Below are 27895 nucleotides of genomic sequence, written 5' to 3'. Positions count from 1 at the left end.
TGGAAGCGGTGCGCCTCTCACGAGTCGGTGGGAAGTATCGGACAACGCACAGGGTGGAAAGGTACGATCAGCGGGAACCCGGTGTGTGTCCGCCCTTGCTTGGGTGCCGGGTTCACTGCAGAGGATCGACCGCATCTGGAGGAGGGGTCACAGTCGGTGACCTCAGGTGACATCACCAAGGGCCTGCCCAAAAGCTGCTTGTGAGCCATATCGCCGGTCTGTGAGTGGAAGCCGTGTCTGAATGATCAGTCGTTCTCTCTCTCTCTCTCTCTCTCCCCCCACGTTGTCCATTGCCATAGCAACGATTACTGCGAACTGAACTAAATTGGACTGAACATTGTGTCACTTTGAAATTGGTCATTTATCCCTAGACAACGATAGAGCTTGATTGATGCTGTTATCTTAATTCTGTGCACATTTGTGTTTATCATTGCTGAACTGTTGCATTTATTATCCTTTCGATTACTATGTTGCTTGTTTCTTTAATAAAACTTTCTTAGTTCTAGTAATCCAGACTCCAACTGAGTGATCCATTTCTGCTGGTTTGGCAACCCAGTTACGGGGTACGTAACAAAGGGTAGAAGACAAGTTACAGCTGGGCAAAGCTGTGGTTAGATATTATCTGGAGACCCAGACTGTTCTGTTCTGTATCTCCTGAAAGGTATCACTGTCTCAGATTCAGATTCACACTTTTTTTATCACATGTACATTGAAGTGGACGGTGAAATGCATTGTTGCATTAATGACCAATGCAACTTTAGAATAAGTTAGGACTTTATTCCTTAGAGTGAAGGGGAATGTTGGAGGTATAAAAAATTATGAGATTGTGCGGGTTAACGGTGAAAGGTGAAGTGTTTAAGGGGAACGTGAGGGAGATCTTCTTTACTCAGAGGGTGTTGAGAGTGTGGAATGAGCTGCCAGATAAAGTGGTAAGTATGGGTTTGATTTCAACATTTAGGAGAAATTTGGATAGGTATGGATGGAAGGTGCATAGAGGACCCTGGTCTGACTGCAGGTCAATGGGAGCAGACAGATGAGTTCAGCACAGACTAAATGGGCCAAAGGGCTTGTTCCTGTGCAGTTGTGTTCAATGACTCTATGACTCAATGACTCTGTGTACTGGGGCAGCCCACTAGTGTTGCCACTCATTCCAGTGTCATCATAAAATTCTCACCATGTTCACAGAATAACACAAGCAACAACAACAGCAGACACCACAAAACAGCAACAAAACAAGCCCCTTTGAGGACAAAGCTTGTACTTTCAACAGAATGATTGCTGGACTAAGTGGCCTCTCATAAGATAACAGACTTCCCAACTGCAGTCAGAAATTGGTAATGATGAATTGATGTAAAAGGCTTCTTAAACAAACTTATTTTCTCCTAAATGAAAGAATAAACTGAAGAAGATGTATAACATAATTGGCCAGGTCAATTGGTTGGATTTGGATATTCAGTGATGATATTCTTCACACAGAAGATGCAGGAAATATAAACTTTGCCCTAAATGTTGTTTGGACTGCTGGTAAAGAGAAGGGTTCAAAACTGTGATGATGGATTTTTGGTTAGCAAGAGTAATAGGATTAATGAATTGTGGAATGAACTTGAGGGGATGAATAATTAGGACTTCTCTGTGAAGGTTCTGTAAAGTGCTTCAGGTAGAACACTTTCCCAATACAGAAACAAGGCTCAGTTTCTGTTGCCACCAAATTTGGTCCCATTTGAGTAGAAACATTTCTGTCCACTTGGCATTAGCTATTTACTACTTATTCCACTAGATTAATGTGAACCATTATGCTATGTGTGAACACTGCCAGAAACATATCCTAATACAGAATTAAACGTTTAAGGCTGAGGAACTTAAACGAAAACAAGTGGTTGCAGTTAGGTTTCAATCAACTGCATTTCACCTCACTAAGATATTAGTAATACTGGACAATGTTAAAATTGCGCAGTGCAATTAAACTTTGGACTAGATTTAATTTGATTGCTATAGAGTACTTTCGACTTGCAGCCCTTGATTATGGCTTTCTTGTCCATTTGCTTAACTTTTGTTAATTCTTTATCCTGCATTCTTCTTTTTGTCCAATTGAATAACAAACCCAGGAGAAAGAAGCAGGGCTCTGGCTGAGTAAATTCCGAGAAGTTCCGTCACTTCACCTCCCATCTCAACTCATCCTCTTGACGATGGTCGATGTCCCACTGCCCCTGTTGTTGTTCCTCGCCGCACCTTGTGATGCATCGGATGGCAATCTTGCGGTTTCTTTAGCATTCGTCTGTTTTGTTTTTATGAGGCTGAGATGCTAGATGTTCAACCCAGCACAGATGGAAGCACAGAATGAACTGGTCAGATTCAAACCGGGACCACTCACATTGAAGTCCAGTGTGGATGCCACTACACCAACAGCTATCCCATATTACTTAAGAACTTCTAACTGAATAAGTTTGAAGAACATAACAAACCAATCATCATGTTTTAAATTGTCCCATTATTTTATCCCCTGCCCTATTCAGACTCATGCTGGACATTGATGGTCAAACCCCTCGGGAATCCAAAGCACTCCTGAAGCCTTTGGAACTTTTTACTAAGCATTGACTTCAGCAATCACTTTCAAAATAGCATACTTCATCACCTCAGAACCCTCTCCACCATCAGATTCCTGAACGGACAATGAACCAACCCATAAGCACCAACTCTCTATTTTTGCTTTTAGCATTACTTACTTAATTTAAAATTTTAATAAACATATATTTCTTATGATAATTTAGAATAATTTTTAATGTAACATACTGCACTGCTGCCACAAAGCAGCAAATTTCATGATATATATCAGTAATATTAAACCTGATTCTGATTCTGAAAGGGCTTTATAACTGCTGAAGGAGATTTGGAGCATCATTACTGTTAAAAAGTCAAAAAAATGAATGCCAATGTCATATCAGGCTAAAGTCCATAAACTGCATTGAAATAAATAACTATGTTATCGGATGTTATTGTAGGGTGAGGCATAAGTATCAGTTGGGATAATTGATTAAACAACTTTGCTTCTGTTTTAAAACCGCAAACACAAGGAAATCTGCAGATGCTGGAATTTCAAGCAACGTACATAAAAAGTGCTAGTGAACGCAACAGTCCAGGCAGCATCTATAGGAAGAGGTACAGTCGACGTTTCGGGCCGAGACCCTTTGTCAGGACTGACTGAAAGAAGAGATAGTCAGAGACTTGAAAGTGGGAGGGGGAGATTCAAAATGATAGGAGAAGACAAGAAAGGGAGGGATGAAGCTAAGAGCTGGAAAGTTGATTGGCAAAAGGGATATGAGAGGATCATGGGACGGGAGGCCTAGGGAGAAAGAAAGGGGGAGGGCGGAATCCCAGTGGCATCCCATTCCCATTCTGACATGTCTATCCACGGCCTCCCCTACGGTCAAGATGAAGCCACACTGGGGTTGGAGGAACAACACCTTATATTCTGTCTGGGTAGCCTCCAACCTGATTGCATGAACATTGACTTCTGTTAATGCCCCACCTCCTCTTTGTACCCCATCCGTTATTTATTTATTATTATTATTATTATTATTATTATATATATTTTTCCCTCTCTCTTTTTCTCCCTGTCCCTCTCACTATACTCCTTGCCCATCCTCTGGGATTTCCCCCTCCCCCTTTCTTTCTCCCTGGGCCTCCCATCCCATGATCCTCTCATATCCCTTTTGCCAATCACCTGTCCAGCTCTTGGCTCTATCCCTCCCCCTCCTGTCTTCTCCTATCATTTTGGATCTCCCCCTCCCCCTCCCACTTGCAAATCTCTTACTATCTCTTCTTTCAGTTAGTCCTGACGAAGGGTCTCGGCCCAAAACGTCGACTGTACCTCTTCCTAGAGATGCTGCCTGGCCTGCTGTGTTCACCAGCAGTTTTATGTGTGTCGCTTCTGTTTTATTTTTTTTTTATTTTCCTGTAAATGCCTGCAAGAAAATGAATCTCAAATGTAGTATATGGTGACATATACTTACTTTGATAATAAATTCACTTAGAACTTTGAACTTGAGTTCAAAACTCTAGAATAAGGCCATAACATTCTGATTGAAAGGTAACACTACTACCAAATGGCCTATGGATTGCAATCACCACCTCAGAACAAGTTCATTATTATTTTATAAATGAGTGCAAATCCGAGAACTTAATTCACCAATGTTTGGTGAAGCCAGATTTGACAATGACTTCCCTTTTCTTGCTTTTCCATGGTTCATTCCCAACATGCTCAAAGGATTATCCTTGCTCCAGAACAACATTTTAGTTTAACAAAGCCACTTGTCTCATAATTACGAGATATCAATTTCTCCACTTATTCTTAACTGCTGAGTGTCATTCCCAGTCCTCTCAGAATTAGTTCATCAGATGATCATGTAACATTTCTACAAAATGTTGCAATGTTGAAGGCTCAGAGGTGGAGAGAAGAGCAACTTTAAATTCCTAGGTGTTAATATATATGAGGACCTGCCCTGGACTGAGCATGTAAGTGCAATTGCAAAGAAAACAGGGCAGCGCCTCTACTTCCTTAGGAGTTTGTGGAGATTTGGCATGACATCTAAAACTTTGACAACTGTCTTTTGATGTGTAGTGGAGAGTGTATTGACCAGTTGCATGGGAAAAACAATACCTTTGAATGCAAAATACAACAAAAAGTAATAGATTTGACCCAATACAGGGTAATGCCCTGCCAACCATTTGCACATCTACATGAAAAGCTGCTGTGGTAAAGCAGCACCCATCGTCAGAGATCCCCACCACCCAGGTCATGTTCTCTTCTCACTGCTGCCATGAGGTACAAGGTACAAGAGGCTCAGGACTCGCACAACTAGGTTCAAGAAGAGTTAGTACCCCTCAACCATCAGGCTCTTGAATAATAGGGGATAATTACACGCTGACTTCAGTTCTTTGCAGGAATGGGACCCACTGTTGTGGTCTCACAATTGGCTGCTATTCGATATATCAAGGACATGGACTAGAAGACTAGTACACCTTCAGGGTTCTGGGATTTCATGAGTCTGGAGGTGGACGGACTTGAGGTTGGTGAATCTGTGGGAAATCGGTGTGTTGTGGGAGACAGAAGATCAAAAGCAGCAAGCTAGCTGCTGGCTTTGTGCTCAGAGACCCGAGTTCTTTGGGCATAGAGCTCAAAAAAGCGATGCATCAGACTTTTAACATCGTAAACCAGCAAGTTATTTGTTATGTCTCCCTTCTCGCTGTGAAACGAAGACACGCCTTTTTCCCTTATTAGGGGCAGACAGAGAGCGAGGGAGAGCCTGCGGGTGAATGAGTTGTCTTTGGGGTACAGCAAGTCTGTGTCTCTACTGATGCTTTGCTGCATGCCTGAGTGCTTGGTGGGGGAGGGGCAATCATTGCTTTGCTGCTGCTTACACGTGGAAGGGGGGAGTGACTTAGGGTTCGAACATTCAACTGACATTCATTCTTTGGGGCACTCCTCTGTTTTCGTGGATGGTTGCAAAGAAAAAGTATTTCAAGATGTATACTGTATACATTTCTCTGACACAAATATACCTTTGGAACCTTGAAACCTTTGAATTACTGTACATTCAATTTCACCTGCCCCATCATTGAAATGCTGTCATAACCAATGATCTCACTTTAAAGGACTCTTTTTTCTTATTATCTCATGTTCTTGGTGTTTATTGTTATTTATTTAGTTATTTATATTTTCATTTACACAGTTTGCTGTCTTCTGCACTCTGGTTGATCTTTCATTGATCCTGTTATAGTTACTAATCTATATGTAGCCCCCCTGGCCAGCCTCAGGGTCGCTCGGCTCGCTGTCGTCTAGGAAAACAGTCCTCGGCCCAGCCAAACTGGGTAATCAGTTTGTGTGGATGTGGTGTGATGTACCCCACCCCGCCCAAATAACAGATAATACACCAGATACGATTAAATGATTTACAGTTTATAGATATTACTGGAACTATATAATTAATAGAGAATAAAATATAAAAGGAAAATAAAAGGCGCCACGCTTATCAAAGTTCAATCTCTTCGTCCACAAACAGTTGGAGCTCAGGACCCTCCTTCTTCACTCTGCGATCCCCTCGGACCACCTCGACCTTCCGCCCGGGACCAACAACTGTGGTCGACCAGACGCTCCACACGAGTCCGTCTCTGTCTCCTCTCCTCGCCGAACACCCTGGACCTTGGACTCCTGCTCGGGGTCCGATCCCATTAGTGGACTCACAGCGTAGTCTAATTAAAATGGCTTCTTTGTTATGTTATAATTGAAAGGGCTTCTTTGTTATGTTAACTGCTGAGAAAGTCCTCCCGCTAGCAGTTTGTTTGGATCATGGTCCATCCTCTGTCTCTCTCTCCTGCCTTCTCCCCAAAAACCCGCGCATCACAATATCTTGCAGACACACAGAAAGCATAACAACTATCCCAGTTGGTTCATAACACCTTCTTATCAGTAACATGATCCAAACAAACTGCTAGCGGGAGGACTTTCTCAGCAGTTAACATAACAAAGGAGCCCTTTCAATTATAACATAACAAAGAAGCCATTTTAATTAGACTACGCAGTGACATAAAAAAATGAAACCCCTTACATATAGATTTGTTACATGAAAATAAATCTCAGTGTTGTATATGACGATTCTGTATTTATGTACTTTGATCATGAAGTTTATTTTGAACTTTGAACATAGAACTATGAAATGTTGGTGAAGCCTTACTTGGAGTATTGTGTGTCATTCTGGTCAACACAATATATGTAGGACATGATTAAGCTAGAGAAGGTGAAGCAAAGATTCACAAGATGTTACTGGATTGGAGGGCTTGAGATGTAGTTGGATAAATTGCATTAGTTTGCCATAGAGCAAAGGAGGCTTAGAGATGAAAGAAGTACATAAAATTATGAGAGGCACTGGTTGTCTGGATATGCAGCGTCTGTGTCTAAAAATAAGGGACATAGGTTTTAGCTTAGATCAAGAAGTGTTAAGCTGTAAGGCCTGATTCTGTGCTATATGACTACATGTAAAATGAAATTTGGGTACATATCAGCCATAATTTAATTGAATGGGTTAGGTGGCTGAATAGTCTGCTTCTAATCAAATATCCTGCAATGACTACCTCCAACTTCCATTGTTATGACAATGTGATTATTTGCATCAGCTCATGGAATAAGTTAATGAAGAGCAATCATCATAACTAGACCTCAGGCATATGGACATAAACATACAAATAATAGTAGTCCATGTCCAGATAGAACTGTTGCTGTGTTTATTGCAGTCATGCACAATGTTCAACCTTAGATGCACCTTCCAAATCTCTTCATTCACTTAGTGTCTAATGCTTCCAAATGTAGAGCTCTCTCCTGTCTGTTGTCTCTACTTCATTAATTCTCCCTCACAGGCATAACTGCTCAATTTTCTTCTGTGTCTATTGTTGAAAATGGTAAGATTTGTGCAACAGTATGTGCTCAGTGCCAAATGCTCTACCCGTATGGCTCAGGAGCACAGTGGGACTTTCAATACACATTTTGTGGAGATTTAGACTGGTAAATAATAAGCATTTTGTTTTCTAAAACTGTAACAGGTACCTAATCAGGAAGAAAATTAAAGATCTCCTTATTGTTCAATAACCATTTGAAATAAACTTATGAATTTTTGTGTAATTATTGTATAACATTTTTAATTCCTGGCTCACCAGCATTTTGATATGCACTTGGGTTGGGTTACAGATGCCTGTTGTCATCCTTGTCTCTTGTATTGTTTATATAACCATAGACCATCAAGAGTGATTTTTCTTGAGTAAGAAGCAGTTAGAAAGCTGGACTATAAAACAAGAAGTGCTGAAAACACTCAGCAAGTCAGAAAGCATCTATGGAAAGAGAAACAGAGTTAAAGTTTTCTCATAATGTACCTCTTTGCACAGATGCTGCATATTTCTGCAATTTTCTGTTGTTCTTAGCATCCAGTTTTATTTTTCAGTTTTTCAATATTAGAGAAAATTGGGCTGTTTGAGACAACTTTAGTGCCTAGACTTCTCTACGGTAAGCTCTTGACATGTTAACAGTTCTGCATTGTTAACATCAACCCGAATGGCTGGGTTGGCCAAAGTCACAATGGACAGAGGCTACCCATACATGGTGAAGTGAGTTGTCTGTAGGACTATATTTGGGTGGAGGGGGTTGGGTTGAGGGGCAGTGACCGTAATTCTAACCGATTTACCCCACACTATTAACTTGTTATAATGACCTCTGGTAGTACACCAGGAAGACTCCCAACTGCAAGGGAAATGTCTTTGTCCTCTAAAACTACATAGATCATAGAATGATACAGCACAGTATAGGGCCTTTGATTCAAGATAGTTTATTATTATCCTTCAGCACACAAGTGTAAAGGAGAACAAAATGATTGTTACTCTGGATTCATTGCAGCATAGAAACAAAACAGGCATAAAGAATAGACATTAAGAAAGAGGATGTGCAGGAGCTTTTGGAAAGCATCAAGTTGGTTAAGTCACCGGGATCCAGACAAGATGTACTCCAGGCTACTGTGGAAGGCAAGGGAGGAGATTGCTGAGCCTCTGGCGATGAACTTTGCCTATCATCAATGGGGATTGGAGGGTTGCGGATGTTATTCTATTATTCAAGAAAGAGAGTAGAGCTAGCCCAGGAAATTATAGACCAGTGAGTCTTGCTTCAGTGGTTGGTAAGTTGATGGAGAAGATCCTGAAAGGCAGGATTTATGAACATCAGGTAAGGCATATTATGATTAGGAATAGTCAGCATGGCTTTGTCAAAGGCAGGTCGTGAAAATGTGACTAAACACATTGATGAAAGTAGAGCAGTAGATGTAATGTATATGGATTTCAGCAAGGCATCTGACAAGGTACCCCGTGCCAGACTTATTGAGAAAGTAAGGAGTTACGGGATCCAAGGGTGCCTTACTTTGTGGATCCAGAACTAGCTTGCCCACAGAAGGCAAAGAGTGGTTCTAGACAGGCCACGTATGTCTCAGGAATCTGTTCTGGGACTCCTACTCTTCGTGATTTTTATCAATGACCTGGATGAGGAACTGGAGGGATGGGTTAGTAAATATGCTGATGACACAAAGGTTGGAAGTGTTGTGAATAGTGTGGAGGACTGTCAGAGGTTACAGCGGGACATTGATAGGATGCAAAACTGGGCTGAGAAGTGACAGATGGAGTTCAACCCATATAAGTGTGAGGTGGTTCATTTTGGTAGGTCAAATATGATGACAGAATATAGTTTTAATGGTAAGATTCTTGGCAGTGTGGAGGATCAGAGGGATCTTGGGGTCCGAATCCAGAGGACACTCAAAGCAGCTGCGCAGGTTGACTCTGTGGTTAAGAAAGCATAAGGTGCATTGGGCTTCATCAATTGTAGGATTCAGTTTAGGAGCCAAGAGGTAATGTTGCAGCTATATAGGACCCTGGTCAAGCCCCACTTGGAGTACTGTGCTCAGTTCTGGTCGCCTCACTATAGGAAGGATGCGGAAACCATAGAAAGGGTGCAGAGGAGATTTACAAGGATGTTGCCTGGATTGACGAGCATACCTTATCAGAATAGGTTGAGTGAACTCGGCCCTTTTTCCTTGGAGCGATGGAGGATGAGAGGTGACCTTATAGAGGTGTATAAGATGATGAAAGGCATTGAGCATCTGGATAGTCAGAGGCTTTTACCCAGGGCTGAAATGGCTAGCATGAAAGGGCACAGTTTTAAGGTGCTTGGAAGTAGGTACAGAGGAGAAATCAGGGGTAAGTTTTTTACGCAGAGAGTGGTGAGTGCATGGAATGGGCTGCCAGCAACAGTGGTTGAGGCGGATACAGTAAGGTCTTTTAAGAGAGTCCTGGATAGGTATATGGAGCTCAGAAAAATAGACAGCTATGGGTAACCCTAGATAATTTCTCAGATACGGACATGTTCGGCACAGCTTTGTGGGCTGAAGGGCTTGTATTGTGCTGTAAGTTTTCTATGTTTCTATGTTTTTAACACAATAGAAATACAAGAAAGCATAATAAATATAAGTATAAACACACAATCCTATAAAACACAACAGGTCCAGGATGTTGTGCTGATCTCTTCATCTTTGAACCAAGATTGATCTAACCCCTCCCTATTACGTAGCCTTCCATTTTTTTTACACAAATGCTTAAGAGTCTTTTAAATGCCCCTAATGCATCTGCCTCTATTACTATCCCCAAAAGTGCATTCCATGCACCTACCACGCTCTGTGTAAAAAAAAAACTACATCTGACATCCCTCCCCCCTATTGTTTCCTCTAATCAGCTTAAAAGTATGTCCTCTTGTATTAGTGATAGCCAGTCTGGGATAAAGGTGCTGACTCTCCACTCTGTCTACTCCTTTTATCCTCCTATATAGCTTTCTGTCAAGTAATTTCTCATCATCCTTCATTCCAAAGAGAAAACTCTTAGCCTGCTCAATCTTTTAATCTCAAACTCAAAATTAGGAATGGACAGCAGACTTTTCTACAGTTATCTCATTGACACAGTGGGATAAGAACAGAAACTGGCTGTTCAATTGCAGGGAAGACACTGGAGTCACCAGAGAACACAGGTGCTGGAACCTGGAGCAACTAACAATCTGCTGGAGCAACTCAGTTGGTAAGAAAGCATCTGTGGGTGGGGAGGAGAGAAGAAAGTGTGGACATTTGAGAGGGAATATAAAGATGAGAAGTGGGTGGAGAATCAGTGTCCAATTGCACGTTGGTGGACTGAGGAAGAGTGAAGGATGATAGGCAGATGAAGGCTGTTAGTGGAAGAAGAAGGGTTAAGCTGGGAGACAGAGGCAGGTGAGCATCAGGTGGAGGCACACAATGAGAAGAAACAAATAAAAGCAGATGAAGCCATGTGGAGGGGAAGAGAGAGCTGGGGCTTTTCTCTTTGGAGTGAATGACGATGAGAGTTGATTTGATAGAAGCCTATATTAGAGCTGTAGATACCTGTACAGATATACATTTGCTGTGCAAGTTGATAGGGTGGTTAAGAAGGCATATAGTATGTTGCCCTTTGTTAATCAGGAGAGGGAATTCAAAAGTAATGTTGCAGCGCTCTAAAACCCTGGTTCAAGCTACATTTATTATCAAAGTATGTATGCAGCATACAATTTGGAATATTCTGTTAACTTTTGGTTGCCTCATTATACAAAGGATGTGGAAGTTTTAGAGAGGGTGCAGAGGAGGTTTACAGAATGCTGCCTCAATTAGAGAGCATGTCTTATGAAGATAGGTTGAGCGAGCTAGGGATTTTCTCTTTACATAGAACATAGAATAGTACAGCACAGTACAGGCCCTTCAGCCCATAATGTTGTGCCGACCCTCAAACCCTGACTCCCATATAACCATCCACCTTAAATTCCTCCATATACCTGTCTAGTAGTCTCTTAAACTTCACTAGTGTATCTGCCTCCACCACTGACTCAGGCAGTGCATTCCACGCACCAACCACTCTCTGAGTAAAAAACCTTTCTCTAATATCCCCCTTGAACTTCCCACCCCTTACCTTAAAGCCATGTCCTCTTGTATTGAGCAGTGGGGCCCTGGGGAAAAGGAGTTGGCTATCCACTCTATCTATTCCTCTTATTATCTTGTACACCTCTATCATGTCTCCTCTCATCCTCCTTGTCTCTAAAGAGTAAAGCCCTAGCTCACTTAATCTCTGATCATAATCCACACTCTCTAAACCAGGCAGCATCCAGGTAAATCTCTACTGCACTCTTTCCAATGCTTCCACATCCTTTCTATAGTGAGGCGACCAGAAAGGGACACAGTACTCTAAGTGTGGCCAAACCAGAGTTTTACAGAGCTGCATCATTACATCGCGACTCTTAAACTCTATCCCTCGACTTATGAAAACTAACACCCCATAAGCTTTCTTAACTACCCTATCCACCTGTGAGGCAACCTTCAGGGATCTGTGGACATGTACCCCCAGATCCCTCTGCTCCTCCACACTACCAAGTATCCTACCGTTTACTTTGTACTCTGCCTTGGAGTTTGTCCTTCCAAAGTGTACCACCTCACACTTCTCCGGGTTGAACTCCACCTGCCACTTCTCAGCCCACTTCTGCATCCTTTCAATGTCTCTCTGCAATCTTCGACAATCCTCTACACTATCTTCAACACCACCAACCTTTGTGTTGTCTGCAAACTTGGCAACCCACCCTTCTACCCCCACATCCAGGTCGTTAATAAAAATCATGAAAAGTAGAGGTCCCAGAACAGATCTTTGTGGGACACCACGAGTCACAACCCTCCAATCTGAATGTACTCCCTCCGCCTTCTGCAGGCAAGCCAATTCTGAATCCACCTGACCAAACTTCCCTGGATCCCATGCCTTCTGACTTTCTGAATAAGCCTACCATGTGCAACCTTGTCAAATACCTTACTAAAATCCATGTAGATCACATCCACTGCACTACCCTCATCTATATGCCTGGTCACCTCCTCAAAGAACTCTATCAAGCTTGTTAGACACAATCTGCCCTTCACAAAGCCATGCTGACTGTCCCTGATCAGACCATGATTCTCTACATGTCCATAGATCCTATCTCTAAGAATCTTTTCCAACAGCTTTCCCATCACAGACTCACTGGTCTATAATTACCCAGACTATCCCTAATACCTTTTGAACAAGAGGACAACATTTGCTTCCCTCCAATCCTCCGGTACCATTCCGGTGGAAAACAAGGACATAAAGATCCTAGCCAGAGGCTCAGCAATCTCTTCCCTCACCTCGTGGAGCAGCCTGGGGAATATTCCATCAGGCCCTGGGGACTTATCTGTCCTAATGTATTTTAACAACTCCAACACCTCCTCTCCCTTAATATCAACATGCTCCAGAACATCAACCTCTTTGAGTGAATGAAGATGAGAGGTGAATGATACAAGTGTGCATGATGATAAGAGGTATAGAGGAACAGCCAGAAACATTTTCACTGGTTGGAAATGGCTGATTCAAGGGGACAGATTTTTAAAGCTGTACTGTATATCCTACATTATAATGAGGGACTACTTTATGTTTTAGTAACACGTCGTTGAATGCGCTATTAGGCACATATTGAGCATGCGCTATTAGGCGCGTATTGATCTGTACGTGTATGTCAGGTCTTGTTTCTGCCAGTAAAGAACCATGAACCTTAGCTCCCATCTCCAGCGTTTTTATTAATAGCATTGTTGTGTAAGCAGGCCAGTACACAACAAATTGGTGACGAGGTTAATGAACCTACATCGTATCGGAACACCGTGTTTTAATTGATAACGACAGTCGGAAGAAGAGCACAAGGAATGAACAAAAGAGCGGGAGAAGGAAGCAGCGTGAGGCCGCGAGTCTGAAAGGAAGCGAGAGCACAGCCGGGGTTGGGAACGACAGGAGACCAAAAAACTCAGTGGGAGCCGCAGCACATCCAGCTGAGACCACAGCCGGTGCTGACTCCCAGGGGCTGAGGGTCTGCCTGCCCAGAAGGAAGATAAAAAGGAGCGACACACACATCTAGATGGAGTGCCCTCGTGGCACTAACAAAAAGGACACGTGCCAAAAAGAAAACAAGGGGAAAACGGGGCTAAATTAACATAACAAGGATGGCAATGATTGAGAGCATTACAGCATTTGATAGTGGCATGGAAGACTGGGCAACTTACATTGAGAGAGTGGAATTATAAAGTGAGGCTAACGGTGTTAAGGATGAAAATCAAGCAGTGTCTTACTCAGTATTATGGGAGCAAAAACATACGGCCTGCTACGGAGCTTGTTAACCCCTGAAAAGCCAGCTGACAAAACGTTCAAGCAAATAGTAGACACTCTCCAACAGCATTTAAACCCCAAACCACTGGTCATTGCTGAAAGATTTAAATTTCACTATCAGAACCAGAGTAAAATAAAAGCATTTCTGAATATTGTGCTGAATTGCACAAATTATCAGAACATTGTCAATTTGGAGCTGGTCTATCAGATGTATTGAGGGACAGGTTAGTGTGTGGCATGCACTGTGAAACCACACAGAAGAAGCTCCTGTGTGAAAAAGACCTGTGTGAGAAAGTGCTAAACATCTCAACATCAATGGAAACAGCGGCACGGGGTGCTTCCGAGATACAACAAAAACTTCTGGAATATGCCACAAATAAAATGTCACTGAACAAAAATGAAGGAAAGGAATATTACTGTTGTGGGAACAGGCCACATGACCCAAATGACTGATGGTTTAAAGGTAAAGAATGCAGAAACTGTGGCAAACAGGGCCACACTGGCAGAGTATGCAAAGCTAGTCAACAGCAGGAAAAGGGCAAAATACAGAGAAACAAGAAACCCCAGAAAGGAAAGTACAACAATGTACACAAAATGAAAGAAGCAGTTCTGATGAAAACGACTCAGACAAAAGTGAATTGTCTTGTCTGCAACTTCACAGCGTGGAAGAGACAGATGATTGAATACTAATAAGGATCACTCCACAAGTGGCAGGTGTGAGACTGAAAATGGAGGTGGACACAGGCTCAGCCTTAACAGTGATCTCTGTACACGACTACAAATGACTGTTTTCTCACATATCTCTGGAACAAACTAAACTGCTGCTAAAGACCTACACAGAATGGAAAGTGCATCCCAAAGGTAAAATTAAAGTGATAGTGACCTACAGAGACAAAACACAGCAGCTGAACCTCTACGTACTGAAAAATGGAGGACCACCATTGCTGGGATGTGAAAGGCTCAGGAAAATCCAGGTGGACTGGCACACCATCAAGGCACTAGTTGTGTCAACAAAGGAGGGCAGCTTGGTAGGGAAGATGTCCACAGCTCTCCTCTCACCCATGGTTGACTATTACAACGACGAGGAGGATCTAGACAGTGTCAACGATGAGGATGAACGCGGTATCCATGGCCGTGACTCGGATGAAGATACAGAGGATACAAGGGAGACAGATATTGCCAATAAGCAGGATGATGAAGACTACCTGGAAGTAAAAGAGCAGACGTACCAGGAGAAATTTACATCTCTCAAAAGACAGCTACAGCAGTTACAGGAAGGCACTTTGCAGGAGTATCAGAAAAGGATGAAGAAACTAGATCAACAATACAAGGAAAGAATACGAAATGCTGAGCTTTTTCTGCAACTGGAGACAGAACAAGTGGAAAGGAATTACATTAAAGTTAAGGAAGCAGCAGTGAAGGAATCTGAAGATAAAGAGATTGAATTAGAAGAAAAGAAAAAGATGATTAAGAATGAGAGGCTAACAATGGACTCTATGGAGGTAAAGCCAATAATGACTAGGAAACAAAGGAGGAGACCTAATGACCCTGTTCCAATTACAGACAAAAGACGAAAACCTGCATCTGCGCAGTTAAACTACTTGTTAACAGAGGAACGGATAATGGAAGATCTGCAAACTCTCAATAAGCTTAAATCTCCAAGAAGACCAACATCTCTGTCTTCTCCTGAGCATCTTCCCAGCACTCCTGCTGAATCACCAGCACAAGGATATGAAGCACGAATAGAAGATGGAAAGTTATATCATGATCAGAGATGCTGACATAAAGGTCAGGCTACCTATTTGGAATCTAAGGAGAATACAAAGATGGGCTGTGTAATTAGCTCAGTTGGAACAAATGAGATATGGGTAAGGAAGACAGGTGATAGTACAAAGACGCTTGTATAGCTAGGGCAGCTGCACAGAGGAGTCTTCATTATACGGAGGCGATCTGCTGCCTAGATCTCTTAGCAAGTTGGAGGTGCACATCTTCTTAACTTCTTATGCTCAGAGGTCAACTTTTCATGACTGTTATATGGAAATCTGTATTAAAACAAACAAGTTTATTGACAGACTGAAGAACACACTATTTGAAGACACTTTCCAATGCCATCTCAGTTTTGATGATTGTTCATACTTTTAAGAATAACATTCACCTTTTCACAGATTTCACTTAGCTTTCGTCATCTTTGCAAGATGGAGGTGACTACTCTTTATGTTTGGAACCTGCCAATTTGTGGATTGTTTAATTTATTCCAGACAATTGAGTGAAGACCTATTTTCTTCAGTGCCGGACAATCTAGACAAGACCACCTCCCCCCCCCCCCCGAAACTTGAGTTATAAATGGGTCTTCGACCAGAAGTTTAAAAAAAGGCTTGTTATAATTTGATATTGAGTTACTAAGTAAACAATGGTAGGCATTTGTATGTTAAGGGTAAACATATTTGTTTAGCATAATGCCCCAGTAAAAAAACAGTTGATACACTATTAAAATGAAAGGGAAGGAGTGTACTGTATAGCCTATATTATAATAAGGGACTACTTTATGTTTTAGTAACACATCATTGCACGCGTTATTAGATGTGTATTGATCTGTACGTGTGTGTCGAGTTTGGTTTCTGCCAGTAAAGAACTATGAACCTTAGCTCCCATCTCCAGCGTTTTTATTAATAGCATTGTTGTGTAACCAGGCCACATAAAGAACAAGAGCAATACGAGGAAAGTATAGCGGGTTGACAGTGTAGGTTTTTTTACAAAGGGAGTGGTAGGTAGTGGAACATGTTGCCATGGGATGGTGGTAGAAGTACAAATATTCGAATCAGAATCAGAATCAGTTTTAATATCACCAGCATATGTTGTGAAATTTGTTGTTTGAAGCAGCAGTACATTGCAATACAAAGTAATAAAAACTATGAATTACAATATGTATACATAAAAATAAATTAAATTGGACAAGGGCATCTCTTTGGTGATGGGGATCTTTAATGATGAATGATGCTCTTTTGAGATGTCACCTTTTAAAGCTGTCCTGGATGCTAGGGAGGTTAGTACCCATGATAGAACTGGATGAGTTTATAACTCTCTGCAGCTTTTTCCAATCCTGTGCAGTGGCCGCTCCATACCAGACAGTTATTCAACCAGAATGCTCTCCACAGTACATGAGTAGAAATTTGCAAGTGTCTTTGGTGACATACCAATTCTCCTCAAACTCTTAATGAAGTGTAGTCACTGTCATGCCTTCTTTATAATTACATCAATATTTTGGGTCCAAGATAGATTCTCAGAGATGTTCACACCCAAGAACTAGAAATTGCCCATCTTTTCTGCTGCTGATCTCTCAATGAGGACTGGTGTGTGTTCCTTTGTCTTCCCCTTCCTGAAGACCACAATCAATCCCTTAGTCTTGTTGACATTGAGTGCAAGGTCAACCAGCTCAACCAGCAGATTTACCTCACTCGTAGAACAGTACAGCATAAACACAGGCCCTTCAGCCCACAATGTTGTGCCATACCAGCAAAAAAATCAAAGCTCCCCCCCCCAAAAAAAATCCCTCCTACCTACAGAATGTCCATATCCCACCATCTTCCTCACATTCATGTGCCTATCTAAATGTCTCTTAAAAGCCTCTAATATATTTGCCTCCACCACCATACCACCAATAACTCCGCCAATAATAGTTGGGTCATTGAAAAATTTATGGATGATGTTTGAGCATAACCTATTTAACATGAACTCTCTTTCTTTGGTGCATTGTCAGCTGAGCCCAAGTCCAACGTGGCATGTAGAAAGGGCATGCTCAGTCTGTGTGAGATGCAGGCCATGCCCAGTCCTGAAGCAATACTACCTATGCAAGCCTAATGCTTGTTTGACACCCATGCACACTTGGGTTGCCCATTCCAGTGCCGGGTTTCGATGAATTAGCCAGAACCGTATTGAGAAAATGCCGGTAAATTAAGGATCACTATACGCAATTGAAAAAGTTATACACTTATGCCTTTCTGATCATGAGAAATTCTGCAGATGCTGGATATCCAAAGCAACACACACAGGTAATGCTACGGGAACTCAACAGGACAGGTAGCATCTATGGAGAGAAATAAATACAGTAACTGTCATTTCAGGCCCAGACACTTCTACAGGACTGAAAAGAAAAGGGGAAGATCCCAGAATGAAAAGGTGGTGGGAGGGGAAGGAGGATAGCTAGATGAAGCCAGGTGGGTTGGAAAAATAAAGGACTGGAGAAGAAGGAATCTGATAGGAGAGGAGAGTGAACCATAGGAGAAAGGGAAAGAAGAGGAGACCCAGAGGTAGGTGATAGGCAGGTGAGAAGAGGTAAGAGGCCAAAGTGGGGAATAGAAGAAGGAGGTAAAGGGAATGTTTTAACTGGAAGGAGAAATCGATATTCATACCATCAGGTTGGAGGCTACCCAAATGGGATACAAGATGTTACTCCTCCACCCTGAGAGTGGCCTCCTCTTGTGCCAAGAGGAGGCCATGGCCCACATGTCAGAACAGGAATGGGGATGGGAATTAAGACATTTGGCCCTCGGAAGTTCTACCGAGGTGCTCGAAGAAGCCAATTATCTTTCCTAATATGCCATCTTATTCCTAACCTGCAGGTGGGTTTCAAGAAGTTGGTACATGAATTGACCAGATCACTGGGTCTAGATTAGATTAGGTCAAGGTTCGAAGTTCAAATTTATTATCAAAGTATGTATATCATATACAGCCTTGAAATTCATCTTCTTGCAGGCCCTCACAAAACAAACAAACACAATATAATTCAGTATTGTCAGTGTGGACATGGTGGAGGATTACAAATACCTGGGGATACAAATTGACAATAAACTGGACTGGTCAAAGAACACTGAGGCTGTCTACAAGAAGGGTCAGAGCTGTCTCTATTTCCTGAGGAGACTGAGGTCTTTTAACATCTGCCGGACAATGCTGAGGATGTTCTACGAGTCTGTGGTGGCCAGTGCAATCATGTTTGCTGTTGTGTGCTGGAGCAGCAGGCTGAGGGTAGCAGACACCAACAGAATCAACAAACTCATTCGTAAGGCCAGTGATGTTGTGGGGATGGAACTGGACTCTCTGACTGTGGTGTCTGAAAAGAGGATGCTGTCCAAGTTGCATGCCATCTTGGACAATGTCTCCCATCCACTACATGATGTACTGGGTGGGCACAGAAGTACATTCAGCCAGAGACTCATTCCACCAAGATGCAACACAGAGCGTCATAGGAAGTCATTCCTGCCTGTGGCCATCAAACTTTACAACTCCTCCCTTGGAGGGTCAGAAACCCTGAGCCAATAGGCCGGTCCTGGATTTATTTCCTGGCATAATTTACATATTACTATTTAATTATTTATGGTTTTATTACTATTTAATCATTTATGGTGCAACTGTAACAAAAACCAATTTGCACCGGGATCAATAAAGTATGACTATGACTAAGACTAAAAACACACACACACACACAAGACTACCACATATCCAATTTACAAAAGAGGACAAATCATGAAAATAGCAAAAAAATATAAACAAATCATGTGGAACATGAGCTGCAGAGTCCCTGAAGTGAGTCCACAGGCAGTGAAGTCAGTTCAGCTCTGAAGCCGGTCCAGGAGCCCTCAACAACTCTCCTGAACCTGGCGATGTAGGACCCAAGACTCCCGCACCTCTTGCCCAAGAAGCAGGAAGAGAGGAAGACTGATTAAATGAGGTCATACGATGCTGAACACCTGCTTGTTTTCGCTCTCATCACCGACAATTTTAATCTTGCTCAATCCTTTAATCAGCGAGGAGTAATTGAGCAGACCATGGGTTCATCTTCAACTGTTAGATCTCGAGTCAGATTCCACCTCCAGCAATGGCCGACCTGCCCGTTCCTGCACACTCAATAGGGTAGTTCACTGTATCCTCAAGGAGATTGCAAAAGCTCCAGATAGTTCAGTCAGTTCAAAAGTATATCCTTAAAAGAGCCCCTCTAATGAATAGACCCAAGGGTCTCAGTACCATCCCACTGCTCCTTCTTCACTTGAGCCAGCATGGTCCAAAGGTGTCTGGGAGGCAATGGGGATGCTGAACTTCCTCAAGGTAGCATTAAGCATGTCCTTGACTTACTAGGTCTTGCCAACTCCGCACTTCCAGACATTTTGTGAACAAGGCATTTAAACATGAATATTGCTGGTGCCAATTTCACTTTATGGACAACCACAGGACCTCACACTTAAGGAACTTATGACCCCTGGTACTTCTGCCATAGTGTTTCCTATGCAAGCCATGGTGTTTTACAACTTGTATCTTAATAAAATGGAGTAATTTTTCAATGAAAAAAGTGAAGCAAAAGTCTTCACTCTTGCTATTGTAAATTCTTAAACTAGCAAGAGTGAAGATTTCTTCAGTCATGTGACTTTTAGTCCATTACATCCGGGAATATGAGATCCTCATGACTGTGTTCAGATTTAAGCTCTGCATTAGGTACTTGAAGTGAGACAAGTCACATGTTTTGAGGTATGTTAGAAGTGCAATCTGTTTAATTTTTGTGGTTCATGGTGTGAAGGTAGCAAAGTCTAAGAGTATTTTTCCCTGAACATTTGTACGTGTTTATTTTCACTGATGTTATAGGTCACTGGTAGCAAGATCTCAAAAATCAACACATGCAGATGTTTGATAGGTACTGTAATACTGTAAAATACTTCTGGCTGGGCTTTAGAGATATGAAGAGACTAGAGATCTGAGAAGAATAGAACCCACATGATAATTCAGCAGTTGTCACCTGTTGATAGAGTAATGATGACAGGGTGCAATGGGAGCTGAGAAATTATAAATATAAAAATGGAAATGCTCGATGTGGGTTCAATATTTAAGGGAAGTTTGGATAAGTACATAGATGAGAGGGGTATGGATAGTGTTACGTACCCCGTAACTGGGTTGCCAAACCAGCAGAAATGGATCACTCAGTTGGAGTCTGGAGTACTAGAACTAAGCAAGTTTTATTAAAGAAACAAGCAACACAGTAATCGAAAGGATAATAAATGCAACAGTTCAGCGATGATAAACACACATGTGCACAGAATTAAGATAACAGCATCAATCAAGCTCTATCGTTGTCTAGGGGTAAATGACCAAATTTGAAAGTGACTCAAAGTTCAGTCCAGTTTAGTAGTTCAGTTCGCAGTAATCATTGCCATGGCGATGGACAACGTGGTGGGAGAGAGAGAGAGAACAGGAACAACTGATCATTCAGACACAGCTTCACTCACAGACCGGCAATATGGCTCACAAGCAGCTTTTGGGCAGGTCCTTGGTGATGTCACCTGAGGTCACCGACTGTGACCCCTCCTCCAGATGCGGTCGATCCTCTGCAGTGAACCCGGCACCCAGGCAAGGGCGGACACACACCGGGTTCCCGCTGATCGTACCTTTCCACCCTGGCCGTTGTCTGATACTTCCCACCGATTCGTGAGAGGCGCACCGCTTCCAGGGTCTCGTTACCTCGGGTGGCGTGTGTCCTGCCTTAGCGAACCTGTCCCTTTTTATCCCCCTGCTGGGGCATCGCCTGTCCACCACTCCAAACAGTTCAGGGTTCAAAGGGGGAGCCGCTACAGACAGCTCTCTCTCCCGTCCCTTCATTACACATCTCCAGACGCTGCTCCATTGTTCCTTATCTCTCCTTCCCCTGAGGGCAGGTGGCAGACCACTTGCTGATGTCACTGATGCTAACCCAGGCCAGCAAACATCTTAATTTTATGTGTATTCTCGTCACAATAGTTATGTATGATCTTGGTGCGGGTTGATGAGACTAGACAGAGGACCAGGTCAGTACAGACAAAATGGGCTGAAGGGCCAGTTTTGTTGCTGTAGTACTCTATGAGTTCATTAAAGTGGCTCTCTGAAATCTGCCTTAGCTGTAGAATGGTGACGTGACTGCTCCATAAACATAAAAGATTCTGCAGATGCTGAAATCCAGTCACATACACAAAATGCTGGAGAAACTCAGTAAGTCAGGCAGCATCTATGGAGAGGAATAAACCTTCACATTTTGGGTCATGATCCTTCATTGGGACTGCATTAGGAGCTGAGGTATTCTGCAGTGAGTGATTCATGACCTAATTCCATCTCCTTCCATCAGCTAAATGCAAGACAAGAATGTAATGGAATACTCTTACTGAGAAAACAAGTTGTTACGCTGCCCAGGCTATAATATGCCATCCATAAAATGCACGGCTAAGATTTCATTGACAGCAGTTTCTAAACTTGTGATCCTTATCCTCAGGGGCAACAGCCCCAGAGAATTTCCCCAATTTGCGGGTTCCCTTCTGAGTCTCACAGTATCCTGATTAGGAAAACGAGTCATAGAGCACTACAGCACAGAAACAGGTCCTTTGGCCCATCTAGTCCATGCCAAACTATTACTATACCTAATCCTATAAAGCTGCACCTGGACCACAGCCCTCTCTACCACTCCCATCCAAACTTCTCTTAAATGTTGACATTGAACCTGCATCCACTAATTCTGCTGTCAGCTCATTCCACACTCTCACCAGTCACTGAGTGAAGAGGCTCCCCCTCATGTTCCCCTTTATCATTGCACCTATCACCTTTAACCCATGACCTCTAGTTCTAGTCTTACTCAACGTCGGTGGAAAAAGCCTGCTTGAATTTCACCCTATCTATACTCCTCATAAAGTACATCATCCTTTCATCATGGACACCTTATATGAATACTGAACTTCTTCCCCAGCACCACTGTTGGAGCATCACTCACTAGGGAAGAGGTTGAAGTCATTCAACAAGGCAGCTGCTGCCATCTTCTAAAGTACTTTTAGGGATGGGCATCAGCTCTCCCCATGCACCTTTGCTGAATGTGAAGCCTTGCCTTACCATCATAATTCAACGAGATCATGTCATGGTCCAGTCCGTGAAGTCCGTATTCCGGTTCACGGTCCGGTCCGTGGAGTCAGGACTCCAGGTCTTCCAGCTGTCCCTCATTTGGTTGAGTTAATCATTGGCACCTGATTTCCATCTTTGGGCTTGGAATATAAGTAGCCTTGGGGGTGGGTGTTAGGCTGCTGGTTTGCCTTGTCAGTCCCCCTTGGAGTAACCTGCTGATGGAAGGCTAGTGAAACCATTTGTGATCTCTAGGCCTGGTTGGAGGACCACTGCTTCATGGAGCCTTGTTGCCACTTGTTGGAGTAGTCTTTGTGGTATGAATTTGGCTGTTTCCTGGGCCAGCTGAGTGGCCATCAGCCACTCCAAGCTAGGTAGGGATCTGGCTGTTTTTGTAGCCAGTGGAGGTTGCTGGTTGTAACTGTGACTTGGAGCAACCCCAAAGCAGAGATGGAACTGTCTGTTGTTCTTTAGTGTCTGTCTCTTCTTGTCCTCACCTCTGGGGTAAGTCAGGCCATTTTGCCATTGCCCTGTGGGGGGATCTGTCTTGTCTTGTCCTCACCTCTGTGGGGTAAGTCAGGCTGTTCTGCTGTTGGCCTGCAGGGGGTCATGTCTTGTCTTGTCCTTGCCTCTGTAGGATAAGTCAGGCTGTTTTGCTGTTGCCCTGTGGGGGGGACATGGCTTGTCTTGTCTTTACCTCTGTTGGGTAAGTCTGGATGTTCTGCTGTTACCCAACAGGTGGACCTGTCTCACCTTGGTGTGGAGAGGTTGAGTCCTGGCTTGTCTAAGTATAAGTCCTGGCTCTATGTCGATGTAAAGTCCTGTCTTATGTTGGGGTCGTGTTAATGATGAGTCCTGGCTTTTTGAAGGACAAGTCCTGGCTCTATGTTGATGTTCAGTTCCCAGTCTGTCACTCAGCTCCAGCCTCTGAGTTATCAGTCTCTGCATTTCAAGATGAGGATCCCAAGCCAAGCTTCAAGAACACAAACCTTGAGGATCCCAAGCCTCCAAGCTCAGGCCTCTAGACCCCAGCCAAGTCCTGTCCTGAAACCATGTCATGTTCTTACCTGATACTGGGCTCTGAGCCCGAGGCAAGACCCAGGTTCTGGGTCCTTGTCCAGTCTTGGGCTTGGAGTCGAAGCCTTGTCTCCTAGTCCATGGTTTCTAGTCCTAGCCCAAGTCTGTATTCTTGTCCCTGCTCCTGGTCTGAATTCTGAAACGTCCATACTCTAGTCAAGTCCTGTTCCTTGTACTTCAGTGTCTGTGTCTTGCATTTGGGTCTGTTCTCAACACCCCATTGTGACAGATCATGCATCAGTTCCATGGCAGATTGTCCTTTCTCTTATCCACAGTTACATTACCAGAAGAGCCACAGGAATCTGATGAACTGGTGTATTTCTTAATTTGCCCTGTACTTCCTGTTACTCTTCATGCTTTAAACACACTGGTTCAAGTTGTTTCAGATGTTTGAAAAATGTCATAAGGTGAATTCTGATGCAGCCTCTAACTGGTGGCTGCTGAGTATTGGTTACAGAGTTGAGGTTGTACAGAACAGGTAAAGTGTTTTTTAAAAAAAAAAGTCAAGGATGGATATTAGACCACTGGAAAATGATGCTGGTGAGGTGGTAATGGGGGACAAAGAAATAGCGGAGAAACTGAATAAGTAATTTGCATCAGTGTTCACTGTGTAAGACACTAGCAGTATGGTGGAAGTTCCAGATGTCAGGAGGCACGAAGTATGTGAAGTTACCACAACTAGAGTTTTATCCAGGGCAGGTCTTGTCTTATGAGCCTGATTGAATTTTTTGAGGATGTGACTGAACACATTGATGGTAGAGCAGCAGATGTTGAGTATATGGATTTCAGCAAGGCATTTGATAAGGTACCCCATGCAAGGCTTATTCAGAAAGTAAGGAGGCATAGGATCCAAGGGAACATTGTTTTGTGGATTCAGAACTGGCTTGCCCACAGAAGGCAAAGAGTGGTTGTAGACGAATCATATTCTGCATGGAGGTCAGTGACCAGTGATGTGCCTCAGGGATCTGTTCTGGGACCCCTTCTCCATGATTTTTATAAATGACCTGGATGAGGAAATGGAGGGATGGGTTAGTAAGTTTGCTGATGACACAAAGGTTGGGGTGTTGTGGATAGTGTGGAGGGTTGTCAGAGGTTACAGCCAGACATTGATAGGATGCAAAACTGGGCTGAGAAGTGACAGATGGAGTTCAACCCAAAAAATGTAAGGTTGTTCATTTTGGTAGTTCAAATATGATGGCAGAATATAACATTAATGGTAAGACTCTTGGCAGTGTGGAGGATCAGAGGGATCTTGGGGTCCTAGTCCATAGGACACTCAAAGCTGCTACGCAGGTTGACTCTGGTTAAGACATATGGTGCATTGGCCTTTATCAATCGTGGGATTGAGTTTAAGAGCTGAGAGGTAATGTAGCAGCTATATAGGACCCTGGTCAGACCCCACTTGGAGTATTGTGCTCAGTTCTGGTCGCCTGACTACAAAAAGGATGTGGAAACCATAGAAAGAGTGCAGAGGAGATTTACAAGGATGTTGCCTAGATTGGGGAACATGTGTTATGAGAATAGGTTGAGTGAACTTGGCCCTTTTTCCTCAGTGACAGAGGATGAGCGGAGACTTGATAGAGATGTACAAGATGAGAGGCATTGATCATGTGGATAGTCAGAGGCTTTTTCCCAGGGCTGAAATGGCTAGCATGAGAGGGCACAGTTTTAAGATGCTTGGAAGCAGGTACAGATGAAATATCACGGGTATGTTTTTAACACAGAGTGGTGAGTGCATGGAATGGGCTGCTGGCGATGGTGGTGGAGGTGGATACGATAGGGTCTTTTAAGAGACTCCTGGATAGGTACATGGAGCTTAGAAAAAGTGGGCTGTGGGTAACCCTAGGTAATTTCTAAGGTAAGGACATGTTCAGCACAGCTTTGTGGGCCGAAGGGCCTGTATTGTGCTGTAGGTTTTCTATGTTTCTTGTGAAACTGAAAGGAATGAAGGTAAATAAGACACTTGGACCAGATAGTGTATAGCTCAGAGTTTTGAAGCAGGTGGCTGAAGAGATTGTGGAGGCATTAGTAATGTCCTTTGGAGAAACACTAGATTCTGGAATGGTTCTGCAAGATCGGAAAATTGCACATGTCACTCCGCTCTTCAAGAAGGGAGAGGGGCAAAAGGAAGGAAACTATAGGCATGTTAGTCTGACCTCAGTGGTTGGCAAGTTTTTGGAGTCAATTATTGAGGATGAGGTCTCGGAGTACTTAGAGGCATATGATAAAATAGGCCATAGTCAGGATGGTTTCCTCAAGGGAAAATCTTGCCTGACAAATCTGTTGGAATTCTTTGAAGTAAAAAGCAGGATAGACATAGGAGAAACAGTTGATGTGTATTGGGATTTTCAGAAGGCTTTTAACAAGGTGCTGCACATGAGGCTATGAATCTATGGCATTATAGGAAAGGTTCTAGCATGGATAAAGCAGTGGCAGATCGGCAAGAAGTAAAGAGTGGGAATAAAGGAAGCTGTTCTGACTGGCTGCCGGTGACTAGTGGTGATTCACAGGGGTCCATGTTGGGACTGAATATTTTTACTTGTATGTCAATGATTTGGATGATGGAACTGATGGCTTTGCTGCAAAGTTTGCAGTTGATATGAAGATAGGTGGAGAGAGGTAGTTTTGAGAAAGTAGAGAGGCTGCAGAAGGACTTGGGCAGATTAAGAAAAGGACAGAGGTTGCAAATAGAATACAATATCAAGAAGTGTATGGTCAAGCACTTTGGTAGAAGAAATGAAAGGATTGACTATTTTCTAAATGGAGAGTAAATATAAAAAAAACTGAGATGCAAAGGGACTTGGGAGTCCTTGTGCAGGATTCCCTAAAGATAAATTTGCAGGTTAGGTCTGCGATGAGGAAGACAAATGCAATGTTAACATTCATTTCAGAGGACGAGAATATAAAAACAAGGATGTAATGTTGAAACTTCATAAAGCACGGGTGAGGCCTAATGGAGTATTGTGAACAGTTTTGGGCCCCTTATCTTAGAAAGGACCTGTTAAAACTGGAGAAGTTTCAAAGGAGATTCACAAAAATGATTCCAGTATTGAACAGTGTCATATGAAGAGCTTTTGGTGGATCTAGGTCTATATTCACCAGAATTAAGAAAAATGAGGGGTGACCTCATTGAAACTAATCAAATGGTAAAAGGCCTTGATAGAGTGGATGTGGAGAGTGTGCTTCCTGTGGTAGGAGAGTCTAAGACCAGAGGGCACAGCCTCAGAATAGACTGGCATCCTTAGAATGGAGATGAAGAGGAATTTCTTTAGCCAGGGGGTGATGACTCTAGAATTCTTTGCCACAGGCAGCTGTAGAGGCCAAGAGTTTATGTATATTTAAGGCAGAGGTTGGCAGTTTCTTGACTGCTCAGGGCATGAAGGGATACAGGGAGAAGGCAGGAGACTCGGGCTGAGAGGGAAATTGCATCAGCTGTGATGAAATTGTGGAGTAGACTTGATGGGCCAGATGGTCTAATTCTGATCCTATATCTTATGGACTCATGGTCTTGACAGCGGGAGAGCTGCCAGAACAACATCTCTCCCAACTTTGATTTCCATTAACTGCTGTGGAGAACAAAGTCAGGAACAGCCACTTGAAAGTTACTTTTATAAAACAGTGAAATGAAACCATTGTAAGAACCACAAACCTACTGCTTGATTTTAAACGCAAACAACAGGAATTCTGCAGATGCTGGAAATTCAAGAAACATACATCAAAGTTGCTGGTGAACGCAGCAGGCCAGGCAGCATCTATAGGAAGAGGCGCAGTCGACGTTTCAGGCCGAGACCCTTCGTCAGGACTAACTGAAGGAAGAGTGAGAAAGGGATTTGAAAGCTGGAGGGGGAGGGGGAGATGCAAAATGATAGGAGAAGACAGGAGGGGGAGGGATAGAGCCGAGAGCTGGACAGGTGATAGGCAAAAGGGGATACGAGAGGATCATGGGACAGGAGGTCCGGGAAGAAAGACGGGGGGGGGGGGTGACCCAGAGGATGGGCAAGAGGTATATTCAGAGGGACAGAGGGAGAAAAAGGAGAGTGAGAGAAAGAATGTGTGCATTAAAAAGAGTAACAGCTGGGGTACGAGGGGGAGGTGGGGCCTAGCGGAAGTTAGAGAAGTCAATGTTCGGTTGGAGGCT

General features: G+C 43.1%; 1 protein-coding gene and 1 pseudogene across 1 annotated transcript in view; both read left to right on the top strand.

The window, feature by feature from the left end:
- The window catches only part of LOC134357340 (protein eyes shut homolog), a 641949-nt gene that overhangs the window by 60653 nt on the left and 553401 nt on the right, over positions 1 to 27895 (top strand). The window lies entirely within an intron of this gene.
- On the top strand, positions 14820 to 15746 carry LOC134342304 (sin3 histone deacetylase corepressor complex component SDS3-like; annotated as a pseudogene).

The sequence above is a fragment of the Mobula hypostoma genome, chromosome 2 (assembly GCF_963921235.1).
Source record: "Mobula hypostoma chromosome 2, sMobHyp1.1, whole genome shotgun sequence".
Classification (NCBI taxonomy): Eukaryota; Metazoa; Chordata; class Chondrichthyes; order Myliobatiformes; family Myliobatidae; genus Mobula; species Mobula hypostoma.
Note: the sequence above shows the minus strand (reverse complement) of the source record. Positions and strands in the feature narration are given on the sequence as shown.